Source organism: Ambystoma mexicanum, chromosome 3q (assembly GCF_040938575.1).
Source record: "Ambystoma mexicanum isolate Mex_15411 chromosome 3q, UKY_AmexF1_1, whole genome shotgun sequence".
In the NCBI taxonomy this organism is placed as follows: domain Eukaryota; kingdom Metazoa; phylum Chordata; class Amphibia; order Caudata; family Ambystomatidae; genus Ambystoma; species Ambystoma mexicanum.
Window position 1 is genome coordinate 776,241,023 of NC_090926.1, and position 13,952 is coordinate 776,254,974.

Genomic DNA, 13,952 nt, shown 5'->3' on the forward strand with positions numbered 1-13,952 from the left:
ACAGTGAGGTTAATTGGGCACACATTCTAAGATCACCTAAACCACAGCTATGCTATTAGGCACACTTTCTAAATTCAACTAAACCACGGTGAGGTTACTTAGGCACACTTTCTAAATTCAATTAAACCTCAGTGACGCTATTATTCAACTAAACTACACTTGAGCTTAATTTGGCATACTTTCTAAATTCAAATTTGGCACAGTGAGGTTAATTAGGCACATTGGGCCTCATTACACGGTAGGCGGTAGGGATTTACCGGTACCGGTAAGGGATTACCGGTATCGTTAAATCCCCTCCCCAATTACGACCCGAACAAACCGCTATTAGCGGCACCGCTAAGTACGGTGGCACTATTAGCGGCATGTCCGTGGGCGCGCGACCCCTCAGTCCGGAAATAGCGCTAATAGCACGCCATCACAAGCCATGCGGACATGGCAATACCGGCATGGCGAAGACCCAAAAACCCCTTACCGGCAAGGCGCTAATACCGGCATCGCGAACCACCCGTTAAAAGACCTGAGCAGTGTTCCCACCTGCCACAGGTTGACAAAATCAGCACAGGTGGAGGCAATGGAGACTGGCAGCACAAAAGAGCACACCACACCCCTTCCCACACCCATTTCCACACCAAGATGGATGCAATACTAGCAGCATTACATGGGCTGGAGGACATGATTGCAGTGCAGCAGTTACAACAACAGGCAGCGCAGAGGAGACGCAGGAGGAGGAGGAGGAGGAGGGCAAGACAGGCGCAGCAAGCACCACCAGTGCACCTAGTGATACCACAGAGGCAGCCACCAATTCCCAGGATCAGAGCCAGTCCATTCAACCTAACCCCTGAGCAGATACACACCCTGTACCGTCTGGACCGGGATACCATCACCACCATTGTAGACATGATATACAACGACATTGTGAGTCTCATAGACATCCGTACTGCCATCCCCCCTCTACTGAAGGTGGTAACTGTGCTCCACTTCTTGGCCACAGGCACCTACCAGCATACGGTAGGTCAGATGCATGGCATATCACAACCAGTATTCTCACGCACGCTGAACCAGGTGCTCGATGCCCTCCTGAAGCACACAAGTCAACACATAGCCATGCCACAGACTGCCCAGGAGATCTCCAACACTAAAGTTGGCTTCCATTCACTGGCAGGCATCCCAAGTTGCATCAGGGCCATCGACTGTACCCATGTTGAACTGGTGGTCCCACATGCCAATGAGGTAGTCTACCGTAACAGAAAGCAATACCACTCCATCAACGTCCAAATGGTATGTGACTCCAACAAGATCATCACACATTGTTGTGCCCGATATCCCGGAGCAACCCATGATTCAATGGTCCTGCGGAACTCGACAATACCACGATACATGGAGCGACATGCTGGACAACGTTCGTGGCTACTTGGTGAGTAGCAGGCCAATCACATGGCAGTGTGATGTGGATTGTGAGTGGGGGGGGGAGATGCATACTCCAACTGGGTGTGAGTGGAGGGGCGATGCATACTCCAACTGGGTGTGAGTGGGGGGGTGCCATTGAAGTGAGCCACACCCGTACAACACTACTGAATTGCCATTAAACAGCATGGTGACTTCAAATGAGGAATGGCAGTATACTAGCAGTGTGGTACAAACGTTGCCAGGGCCGGGAAACAGGAATTACTTAAACTCAGCCAGGACATGGCAATCTCTGCCGTATGCATGCATGGTGCATGTCCACTTGCAAGGACTAGCTCACCTTCCCACATTGCAGTTACCCTGATTGCCATGCGTGCTTGGATCAGTGGATGTCATTCACAATGCTATGATTGTTTGTGTGATATGTACAGGCTCCACTTGATGTAAACACTTACACATACCCATTGTTGCACCCATGCAGGTGATGCCGGTTATCCCCTGAAGAGGTGGATCCTTACCCCTGTACGGAACCCACAGAACAGGCACGAAGAGGACTACAATCGTTCACATACCCGTACCCACGTGGTAATTGAGCAGACATTTGGCCTTCTGAAGGCACGCTTCCGGTCCCTCAGCAGGTCGGGCGGGGCACTCCTCTACGGGCCTGAGAAGGTGGCCAAGATCACCATGGCATGTGTCATGCTGCACAATATGTGTATCAGACGGAATGTGCCAATGCCCCCTGACATTGAACTGCAACCACCTGCTGAGGATGATGACGGGGATGAGGATGGAGGAGAGGGGGCTGCAGGTCATGCAGGTGGCGATGCCCAGGAGGGACGTGCTGTGCGCCAGCACCTGATAGACCATTGTTTCTGATACACATGGATTAGGAGGGTGCAATTGATGTGGAGCTCAGGGCACTGGGTATTGGGAGGACATTGACACTGTGCACCCTTCACCAATAAAGCACACATACACAATAATCAATGTCCAGTCATGTGATTATCCATGCCATAACGTGTGTATTGAGCATTATGTGAATCAAAAGTGCATGTACCCTCTACCCCAAACATCCTCTCCCTCTCGACTCCCCCTCGACTCCCCCAACACCCTCACCCCCCTCCCCCCATAACTCCCCCAAACACCCTCACCCCCCTCCACCCACAACTCCCACAAACATGGTGTGCACATCAGTGCTGCATTAGTCTGCAAGTGTCAACAGTGACAGGCTAGCCCTACTTCCCTCCTCCACTACCACCATTGGGGGGTTGTGAGTCTGGCCGCCGCAAGGACCGGCTGGACCTGCGCAGGGTGCTTGTTTGGTCGGAGCTGGCAGACGATGAGGTGCCTGGTTGATCAGGTCCCTGTGTGTGACGCATGCTCTCCATCGCCTCAGCAATGCGGGTTAGGACCTGCCTCACAGCGGCCATCTCATTACATAAGCGCGTTGTGTTGCTGTCCATGGCGGCTTTCATGTCCCTTGAAAATTCCCGAATCTCCTCCCTGGACAAGGCAGCCTCGCTCACTTGCCGGCCAACAAGGGTATTGAGCTCCTCCTGGCGCTGTCGTATTAGGCTTATGCCCTCGTCTGTGGCCCTTCCCCTGTTTCTCCTCAGCGCAGCTTGCTGCATGTGGCCGCCATCAGGTGAGCTCGCCACGGGACTCAATAACCCTGCCAGTGATTCTCCGGCATACACCTCATGGATGCTGCCATTTGTTGTGTTGTATGGGCTGTGGTGTGAAGACAGCCGGGGACTGGGTGTACGCTGCACTTCCGGTGTCGGACATGGGTCCTCCACATCACTCATGGGTGCCGTGGTAGCTGCTTCCCTGATGGAGCTATTGGCTGCGGACAGCGTGCCTTCTTCCACTGGCTCCTGAGTGGTGATGGTGGGTGGTGTGGGTGCTACCACAGTGTCGGATGGGATATCAACCCTTGGTGTTGTCGGTGCGTGTGTGGCTTTGGACCGCTGGGCCACTCCAGATTTCCCAGTGCCCTTCGATGTACTGGGCCTGGTGCCTGCATCCTTGCCCTTGGCCTGCTTTTTGGGTAGTGGGGCCTGCGTTGCAGAGTCCAGCTCCTCACTGTCAGATTGTGAGCCTGTGGGGGAGCAAGACAGGGATAGCATCAGTGATGGGTCAACGTGCATCATGCATATGTTGTTGTTGCTGCAGTTCTATGGATTTGGACATCTAGTTTGGACATGCAGTTGTTGGCCAGATGGGTGGGTCATCCAGACATGAGGCAGGGTGACACGTGTGTGAGGTGCTGCATGCATGTGGTTGTGTGGGGATGTGCACGGCATGTGTGCAGGGTTCTATGCATGTGTGTGTGATGCCCCCATACATTAGATAATTCCCATGTCACATTTGGGGGAGGACCTCATGCTTTGCATTGCAGTGTTTTGCGTGGACACTCACCTCCATCTGACGTTGTTGCCACACTGCGCTCCATTTGGCCCACTCCCTCGATGCATTCAATGCCAGTGATGCTGGCACATGTCTCCACCCACTCCTGCATCTTCATCGGGGATCCTCCTCCGCCTCCTGTGCCCATGGCCAGACTCCTGTTGGCCGATAGTATACTGCCTACACGGAGGCGCAGATCGTCCCACCGCTTGCGCACGTCCTTTATGGTGCGGGGGGTGGTGCCCACCGCACTGACTTTCCGCGCCACCTCTGCCCAGATCTCCTTTTTTCTCAGCAGTGCGGGACGCCGCATGTCGCTTGCAAACACTACATCTGCGTTTTCAGCTAGTGTGTCTGCTAGCATTGTCAACTCCTCGTCGGAGAAGCGTTGTTTGCGCTGGCGCACATCAGCCTTCTTTAGGGCCTTGGGCATTCTTTGATGTCGTGGGAAGAAGTTTTTCCAGCTGTGTTGTAGCTGCAGGTCCTGGGTGCAGAGGATGGCAATGGATTGTGTTTTTAAAGATGGCCGCCGAGCTCTCTCCCGTTCCTGTGCGATGACGCTATTTCCGGTTCTGCTTTTTTACGGTGACCGCTAATAGCGGTGACCGCTAATGGCGGGAAGCGCTATTGGCGGTAACCGCTATTTCCATGTAGCGTGAGGGCGGAGGTGCTATCAGCACTTTGGCCAAAGCCGGTAAGGTGCTCTTGGGGGACTTTTGCGGCATGGCGGTAGGGTCATTTACCGGCATGGCACTATGCGTGTGTCCACGTACTCGGAATGGGGCACTATTAACGGTCGCCTGCGAGGGCGGACACGCTAATAGCGCCATGCCGGTAAATTCAGTTTTTTACCGCCTACCGTGTAATGAGGCCCATTGTCTGAATTCAACTAAACCACAGTGAGGTTAATTTGGCACACTTTCTAGATTCAGCTTTGGCACAGTGAGGCCAATTAGGCACACTTTCTAAGATCACCTATACCACAGTTACGCTATTAGGCACACTTTCTAAATTCAGCTAAACCCCAGTTACGCTATTAGGCACACTTTCTAAATTCAACTTTGGCACAGTGAGGTTAGTTGGGCACACTTTCTAGATTCAGCGTTGGCAAAGTGAGGCCAATTAGACACACTTTCTAAGATCACCTATACCACAATTACGCTATTAGACACACTTTCTGAATTCAGCTAAACCCCAGTTACGCTATTAGACACACTTTCTAAATTCAACTTTGCACAATGAGGCTAGTTGGGCGCACTTTTTAGATTCAGCTTTGTGGCTGATTGGGCACATCTTCTAGGAACAACTATACCACAGTTGCGCTATTAGGCGCACTTTCTAAATTCAACTTTGGCACATTGCAGCTAGTTGGGCACACTTTCTAGATTCAGCTTTGGCACAGTGAGGCCAATTAGGCACACTTTCTAAGATCACCTATACCACAGTTACGCTATTAGGCACACTTTCTAAATTCAGCTTTGGCACAGTGAGGCCAATTAGGCACACTTTCTAAGATCACCTATACCACAGTTACGCTATTAGGCACACTTTCTAAATTCAGCTAACCCCAGGTTACGCTATTAGCCACACTTTCTAAATTCAACTAAACCACAGTGAGTTTAATTAGGCACACTTTCTAAATTCAACTAAACCACAGTGAGGTTACTTAGGCACACTTTCTGAATTTGTGAGGTTTGTGCAGACTATCTAGATGTGAGATTCAACTCAATGGAACAAATCAGGTGCGCTCAATGTTGTTGGAGTACAGTCTAGATGCAAGAATTTACAGCAGTAGTGCTTGTAGGTTTGAGTAGAAGGATTGTCTGGCGTGAAGTAATTGCTTCAGTCCCCACCCTTGCCACACTTACTTTTTGGTGGGTGCTAGCATCCTGCTTCTCTTGCGGATACTTGCAGATACGATCTGGAACCGTCTCTGTAGGAGCCGTCCTTTGCCTCAGGGTCCTTAGCCGAAGGAGGCTGCTGAACAGATGGCTGCCCTCGGAGCGTCCAATATGTCTTGGATATAGGGTCCTAAGGACCAATGGAGCTAGGGTGCTGGTCGGGAGGGAGCGAGATACAGGAAGAGGGCGCGGGTGGGAAAGGACTGCTGTGGGGAAGATTCAGGGGCGTAGCAAAATTACAAAATCAACGCGGCAAGGAGGGCAGAAGTACTCACCAAGGCTCTAGTTGGAAATGGGTCTGGTGGGTTGCGTCAAGTTGGTAGACTATTGGATACACATCCTAAGGACCAATGGGAGCTTGGGTCGGGAGGCGGAAGGGAGCGAGATGCAGGAAGAGGGCACAGTTGGGAAAGGACTACTGTGGGGAAGATTCAGGCCTCGGGCCCATAGCAAAACTACAAAATCAACGTGGCAAGGAGGGCAGAAGTACTCACCAAGGCTCTAGTTGGAAATGGGCCTGGTGGGTTGCATCGAGTCTGTAGACTCTGGGATACACGTCCTAAGGACCAATGGGAGCTGGGGGGGCGGGGCGGGAGGTGGGAGGGAGCGAGAGGCCGGAAGAGGGCGTGGGTGGGAAAGGACTGCTGTGGGGAAGATCCGGGCCTCTGGGCTGTAGCAAAATTACAAAATCAACGCAGCAAGGAGGGCAGAAGTACTCACCAAGGCTCTCGGTGGAAATGTGCCTGGTGGGTTGCGTCGAGTCGGTAAACTCTTGAATACACGTCCTAAGGACCAATGGGAAATTCCATTACACTTCCCTTTTATAACCAAAGGGAAGTCTAATGGAAAAACAAACACTTTTGACAGAGAAAATCATGAAACCCAGCCCAGCAGGCACGGGTTAGTAAGGTTGTGAACAGCAGTCCACACGCAGCACAGGTGCTGACAGAAAAAAACGCTGAGCAGGCGAAATTGCTCACCCCAGCAGGGAAATGCCTTGCAAAAAAAGACAGGCGAGGCCTGAAGCAGAGCAGGTGGTTAGCCATGTGTGCGGCGTGGGCGGGCAGCTGACGCCGGGAACGTTTCCCGCAGCGAGGAATAGCCCAGCCCCTACGTGCACTACAAGCAGGTCGGCATGTGTCGGACCTCAAACAGCAGGAGCAGTCCATGCCCGGAGCATCATGTGCGACCGCTGCAACGGAAGTAAATATAACACAGCGGTCGTACATGAAAACGGGGGTACTTTTATATAATTGAAAAAAAAGCAGGGAACACAATTAAGGAAAAAAGGAAGGGCCTCTACAACAAAGGGCAACCGTAAAAATGACCGCGTCACTTGTATAATTGACAATTAAGACTCGATGCACAGCGCTATAAAGTAACCAAAAGCACTGACAAAACTATGGACTCGCAGCAAAGTACACAACTAGAAGGAGTGACTTAGCTTGTGGTGTCAGCAGCAAAGGAAGAGGAGTTGGGATTTGAGGAAAGGACTTATATGGGGGTGGGTCTCTGCCTATTGGTTACCTGCAGGGCATGACCTGGCCTCCATGTTGGTTTGGGGATTCTTCCTTGGGATTGCTTTAAGTAGTGTTTCAATTCTGTTGAGCAAACTTATTTTTGTTAATGTTTTTCTTTGCTGCTGTGGTGTCCGAAGTAAAGAATGAATGCATAATATGAAGCTTCCTGTCTTGACATAGAATCGAGTGCTTTCAACAGTTTTTTTTTTTTTAAATTTCTTTTATTGATTTTATGCAAACAAAACAACACAAACCAAACAAGCAGCATAATCATAATAGTTCCATTATGATCTGATATGATATGGCATTTGTAACGCGCCTATACACAAGTGTTTCAAGGCGCGACGAGGCAGGGGGGGGAAACAAGGGGAAGACAGACAACGATCCTACTAGGCCAGGTGACATTCAGACCGCGCAAGTGCAGGGGAAGGGGGAAGGGGAAAAGTGCAAGGGGAAGGGGGAAGTGCAGTACAAGTAAGTAGAATAAGTAAATAAATAGGGCCAGCTGGTGGCAAGTGCAGACAAGTGCTGGGAAAAGGGGGGCTGTAGGGATACAGAGAACAGTCCCTCAGTGCAGGGGTTGCCAGGGAGGCAGTGCAAGAGGAGAGTGGCTGGGACCAGGACCGAGGTCGGTGAGAGTGGCCCAGTTGCAGATTCGGTGCAGATTCATGTCGAGACTTTAGCAGGGGAGAGGGAGAGAGAAAGCAGAAGCAAAGAGGAAGGTTTTGAGGTGCTTCCGGAACCGGAGATGGTTCTCCTCAAGTTTCAGGGAGGCAGGAAGGCTGTTCCAGAGGGAGGACCCTGCCACGGCGAAAGATCGACCCGCGACTCGTTGCTTCGAGAAGCGGCTGACCCTGAGGGAGTTGGAGATGGATGAGCGAAGGGCTCGGGAAGGAAGATATTTAGGAAGAGCGAGTTGAAGGTATTTAGGCTCCAGGCCCCAGAAGGCCTTGTGGACAATGCAGAGGGTTTACACATCAGCATTGCACATCAATTTATCCTAATCACTGCTCCCATAACCCCTCCCTCCCCCCATGAGCGAGTGCTTTCGACAGTTAGTCATGTAAACACGTAATTGTTTCCAGCAGGATCAAAATGTAATGTTGTTGACCACCTGTGACCTTGCTCAGGACTTGCTCAGTCACAATTGCCCAGACGTAAACCACAAGCAGTCGCAAAGCTACAAGGTGAGAATTATGACACGCTGCACGGCGCGGTCTCCTCCGTTGATGGCACCTGCGGTTCCTGTCTGCTACGGCAAGATAGTCGGCCAAGCCCCAACAGCCTGCCAAACAGTGACAAAACAGCGTGGTTAGGCTTTCACAGCCATAAAAGAATCTCTTCTACAGAATATACAATTTACATGAATATACCATTTTCGGTGCCATCACTCCTAGTACAAAAACCATTGGAATGAATGGCCCAATATGGAAATCAGGTTTAAAGGCAAAACAAACATCCTCACTGATCTTAAACCAATGTTTGATACATGGTTCAAAGTTTCTAGTTATAAATGATGTCTAATGGCTTTACTTACTTCCTTTCTTACTTACTTCCCGAAAGTGAATGGCAAAAAGTAGTAAAACATCAAAAGGAACTTTGACTAGTGTTATAATGATCTGCTATGTGTAATTGAGATGGTTTTAAGTGCAAGTAGCATGTTTGTGCCTTGACTTCCAGAAAGGATGACACATCATTGAACAGTCAAAATGCGAAACATTTTTTAAAACAAATCTGCCTCCACTAGTGGTCTTAAAATGATCTCTACTCTATAAGCAGGCCATTTTAAGGTGAACAAGCTTTACTACCAGTGAAGAGGCTACGGATGTTGAACCCATCACTCATGCATAATGCAAATATTTCTGCATGAAAATAGTCGTTTGTGCTTTTATTCCCAGCAAGTGCACAATAAAACAGAACACCAAGTAGGCAAAACGTGTTAAAAAGTCAAAGTAACATCTCGACTGGTGTTCGGGCGATATGAATATATGATCAAGACATTTTAGGTCAATATAGCATTTCCTGTGTCTTCTCTCTCATTCAAAACAAATGTTCAAATATTGTCAAAACTAGCAACACAGGCCTTTAAATGATTTTTTAATATTTAATCACGATGTGGTTAGGTGAAAATACCATGTTTTAAGACTTTACTTCTAGCAAAGAGGTGCAATGCTAAAAAACCGGCATCATGTGCCTGATTCACAGAAGCCGTTTCTAAAGGCGCAGTCCCAGAGGAAACGCGTCTGTGAATCAGGCCCTGTGTTTCAAATCAAAATGAATATTGGTACTAGCCTTAAGATGATCTCAAACACACAATCCAAAGGTTTTCAGGGGGACACAGTTATACCGTTCTTCATTCCCAACAAAGAGGCCATGGAAACGAATGGTCAACTATGCAATGTAGCATATATTCCAGAGGTTCCTAGTTGCAGCCAAACTCTTAAGGGCGTGGACGGACACACAAAGGGTAGAAGGAATGTGAGGAGAGCACGAATGGAAGCCATAGTGCTGCTGGGGTAGGGGTTGTCAAAGAGAAAGGTGACCCGTGAAGAGGCGGGCACAAGCGCTGAAGTACGTCTAGTGGGCAAGGTGCACAGAAGAAGCTCCAGGAGCTGCCCCAGTCTTCCTGAGAGGTACATCATAGACCACAGCGAATGCTAAAAACGCAAGAAGACCCCAAGATTAAACAACTCTCCCACGATTGCCCATCAACTCCAAGCACACTTAGACAAGATAAAATGTCTGTTTTTATTTTGAACTTCATGTTGGATTCCTTCCACTTCTAAGTGCTGTAAAAGATACATGTCTACACGGGGCAAACACTCCACACCATATGCTTGGTTGGGCTGTGCCAGGCTCACAGGTGGCAAGGAATGGAGATCCTTTTGGCTTATAGCTGGAGGCAGGAGTACATGGACATTATTTGAGGGCATGCAGGAGAGTGTTTCCGTGAGGAAATCCACCACTGTGACTCTGGGTGACTCAAACATAATGCATCACTAAAGACTGAAAGCTACTACAAGGGCATACATAAATTTAAAACCACTGGCAAAGCGCTGGGCTACCCACCCAAAAATCAGTTTTTAGCCGGCCATTACAAAAGGGGGTAAGTCGATTGTCTAGAGGGTTGCCCAGAGCAATGGCAATGGTTGTGATGAATTCAATACCTTTCAGCCAACAACCCCAAGTTCTGCTTGTGTCCCCCCTGAGTGAGATAGGTAGGCCCAGACATGGTGCTGAGGTTGTTGGCGCAAGGAGATGCAGGCTACACCTCACTGATGATACCCAATGAGGCTAAAACCTGTCTGAGATTGCTTGTGGTCTGGGGCAGAAGGGGCGTGACCTAGCAGTTTGGCTGAATGATTCTTCAGGCCTGGGAACACACTTGATTTGAATATGGTCTTCCCCTTCTTTAATTGTGTAGCTGGTTGAAATAAAATGGTCTGGAGGACTGCTGAGAGCAATGCCACTGGTTATTACTTCAAAACATTCCAACCATTAACCTTATGTTTTGCTGGACTCAAAAATAGCAAATGGGCGTGAGAAAGCAGCCAAAAGCTCCATCACAGCACCAAGCGCATGTCATTGTAAGGGTACAAGATAAATTCATGTCAATGGATACACTATACCAGTTCTGCGCTTTTCTTATACCTAGGTCACTTAAATGGAATAAAATTGACTCAAACACATGACTTCAACTGACACAAAGTAATTCATGGAGAAATGAAAGCACCGGGTTGGTGCGTGGTGTTTGTTTGTTTATTATTTATAATGCGTGCCAGACCCAGGGGTTACAGGGCGCAACAGTTACAGGATAATGCGAAGCTTAGTTACAGAGAGTCAAAAATGTGATGCATAAATTACAGAGCAGGTAAAATTGCTATTTACAGATATTATAGGCATTATATACAGGAATGTAGTAATAGTCCCCGTGGGGTAGCATATGTTGGGTCACGAAATGTGCAATACAAATTCTTACAATGTCAAAATGTACAGAAATATTTACAACAGTTGTGCTCTGAGGGCACCCGGTATGGGTTACAGCTAGTGGTCGGCATTGGTTAAAGTTCAGTGGGTGTCATGTGAATTAGTAGTCGTAGGCTTTCAGCCATAGGATGGCGTTGGTTCTGAAGTTGAGACAGGGTTGGTGTGATCTCAGTGTAGGAGGCAAGGAGTTCCAGAGTTTGGCCGCTTTAACGGGGAAACTATTATCTCCGATCGTGGTAAATTTGAATTTAGGGATGGACAAACGGTCCCTATTTATTGATCTGGTGAGTCTTGTGGAGGTCTGTCTGTGGAATCTCTCAGAGAGGTAGATAGGGGCAGCGTTATTGAGGGATTTATGAGTGAGTGACAAGATTTTTAGAAGGATTTTGTCATTGGTCTGGAGCCAATTATTCTGTCGTCTATTCTCAGAAATGTGGTTTCTTTTGGAGATGCCTAGTGCTGCTCTAAGGGCATTGTTTTGTAAAGTTTGAATTTTTCTAACGATGGATTTGTTAGAGCCTATGTACAGGGCGTTGCAGTAATCCAGGCGGGACAGGATGAGTGCTCTGGCCAGGGTGATACAACTATTGTTGGAGAGAAAAGGCTTGCCTGTTCGTATAAGTTTGCACGTATAGGCCGTCGAGGATGCTAGCGTGTTGACCTGTTTGGAGAATGAGAGATTAGAGTCGAGATAAAAACCTAATGTTTTTACCTCCTGTGCTACCTTAATGCAGTTGCCGTCAATTATGAATGACGAGTAGTCAGGTCCCAGTTTTTTTAAGTTGGAGCGGATACCCAGGATGATGGGTTCTGTTTTATCATCATTCAGGCATAGACCGTGCGTGGCCATCCATGCCTGGATGATGATGCACACTCTGTTCACCAAGGCCAAATCCTTTTCATAATCCCCTGAAAGTGGGAGGAGGATCTGGGTATCATCTGCATAGTTAGTGTTGGTGATACCAGGATGGTCCAGATCATCGAAAAGGGGCTTGGTGAATATGTTGTACAGTGTGGGCGAAACGCAGGATACCTGTGGGACAACCCAAGTGATAGGTATGGGGTCTGCAGCGGCAGAGGGTGAAAAGACCCTCGTAGTTCTGCCACTAAGGAAATATCTAATCCAGGTTACAGCGTCCTTCGAGAAGTGTGCTGCTGTGTCGAGATGGTTACATAATATTGTATGATCCACCAAATCGAACGCAGCTGAGAGGTCTAGGAGGAGGAGCAGGGCTGATTTGCCATTGTCTCTGAGCTCATCGACTTGGGTCTTGAGATCAATGAGGGCAGTCTCTGTTCCGTGTTGTGAGCGGAATCCTGACTGTCTAGCTCCTAGTAAGTGGTGTAGTTCCAGGTATATTTGTATTTGCGTATAGGCCACCTTATCTAGAATCTTCACAAGAAAAGGGACTGTTGTAATAGGCCTGTAGTTGGTGGGTGTTGAGGGATCTAGCGTTGGTTAGTTTAAGAGTGGAAGTACCCTAGATTGTTTGAGGTTAGTGGGTATGGTGCCGGTGGTAAAAGAGGCGTTAATAAGCTTGGATATGAAGGGAGATAAGTCTCTCGCTGCATCCTTGATGAGCTGTGCTGGGCAGAGATCGCCCTGACAATTGGATGGTTTGAGGGATAGAATGATTCTTTCCACCGCGAGGATAGATACTTTGGAGAAGTTGAATCGGGTAGGTTGGGCTTCAGCTGTATTCTCAGTTGTTTTGGGCAAAGGCGTGTTCTTTAAGGAGTTTTTTTTGGGAGATTTTATTTTGTAACATAGATACTTTATTGGCCAGAGCATATTGGATGTCTGCGTTCCATTTTTATCTTTGTTACATGTGTCTGGTATGGTGATGGGGGTCTCTAATTCTTTAAGAATAGTGAATAATTCTTTCTTATTGGAGTTAGCTTGGGAGATCCGAGTGTCGTAGGAGGCCCGCTTAGCTAAGCAAATTACTTTTTTGTAGAGGGATGAGAGTTTAGTTAGCTTTAATTTGTTAGTTTCCGAGGGTAGCAGTTTCCAAGCAGCCTCACAATTTCTTTTATGTTGTCTTAAGTTTTTTAGGAAAGGTGTGAACCATTTGTTCAGATGGCTTTTTGGTTTACTAGGTCTAAGTTTAAGAGGGGCTATCTGGTCCAAGGAAGAGGCCATAATTTTGTTGAACTCCTCAGCCAAGCTTTCCGGGTCCGCGCTGTCAGGAATCGCATTGAGGGTGGGGAGTAAGGCAGGGATAAGTCTATCCACTCTGATGCTCTTTTTATTTCTGGTAAGAGTGGGAGGAGCCATGGAGGGAGGAGTGGGTAGGGGTCTATTGGTGGAGATTGTAAATGACAGTAGGCAGTGGTCGGTCCAGGCTAATGGTGAGATAGAAAGGATGTTGGCATGGCAGTTGTGGTCTGCAACCCAATCTAATATTCTACCTTTGTTGTGGGTAGGGATAGTACTTCTTTGGGTGAAGCCTAATTCTACTAGTTTATTGGCTATTGTCAGGGCAGGCAGATCCGAAGGGTCGTTGAAACCCAGATTAAGGTCAACTTATAGTAGTGCTTGCGTTGAGCTTTTAAGGTTGTTAGCTAGGATCGTGTTAATGTCATCCTCAAATGTCCCAATTGGGCCCGGGGGGTGGTATATCAGGTGTATATTAAAGGTTTGAGAGTTAACCAGCGGTACTTTGACTGACAGAACTTCACATGATTGAATGTCGTAAGGGGGGGGGCTAGTCTCATGGCAAGGCTA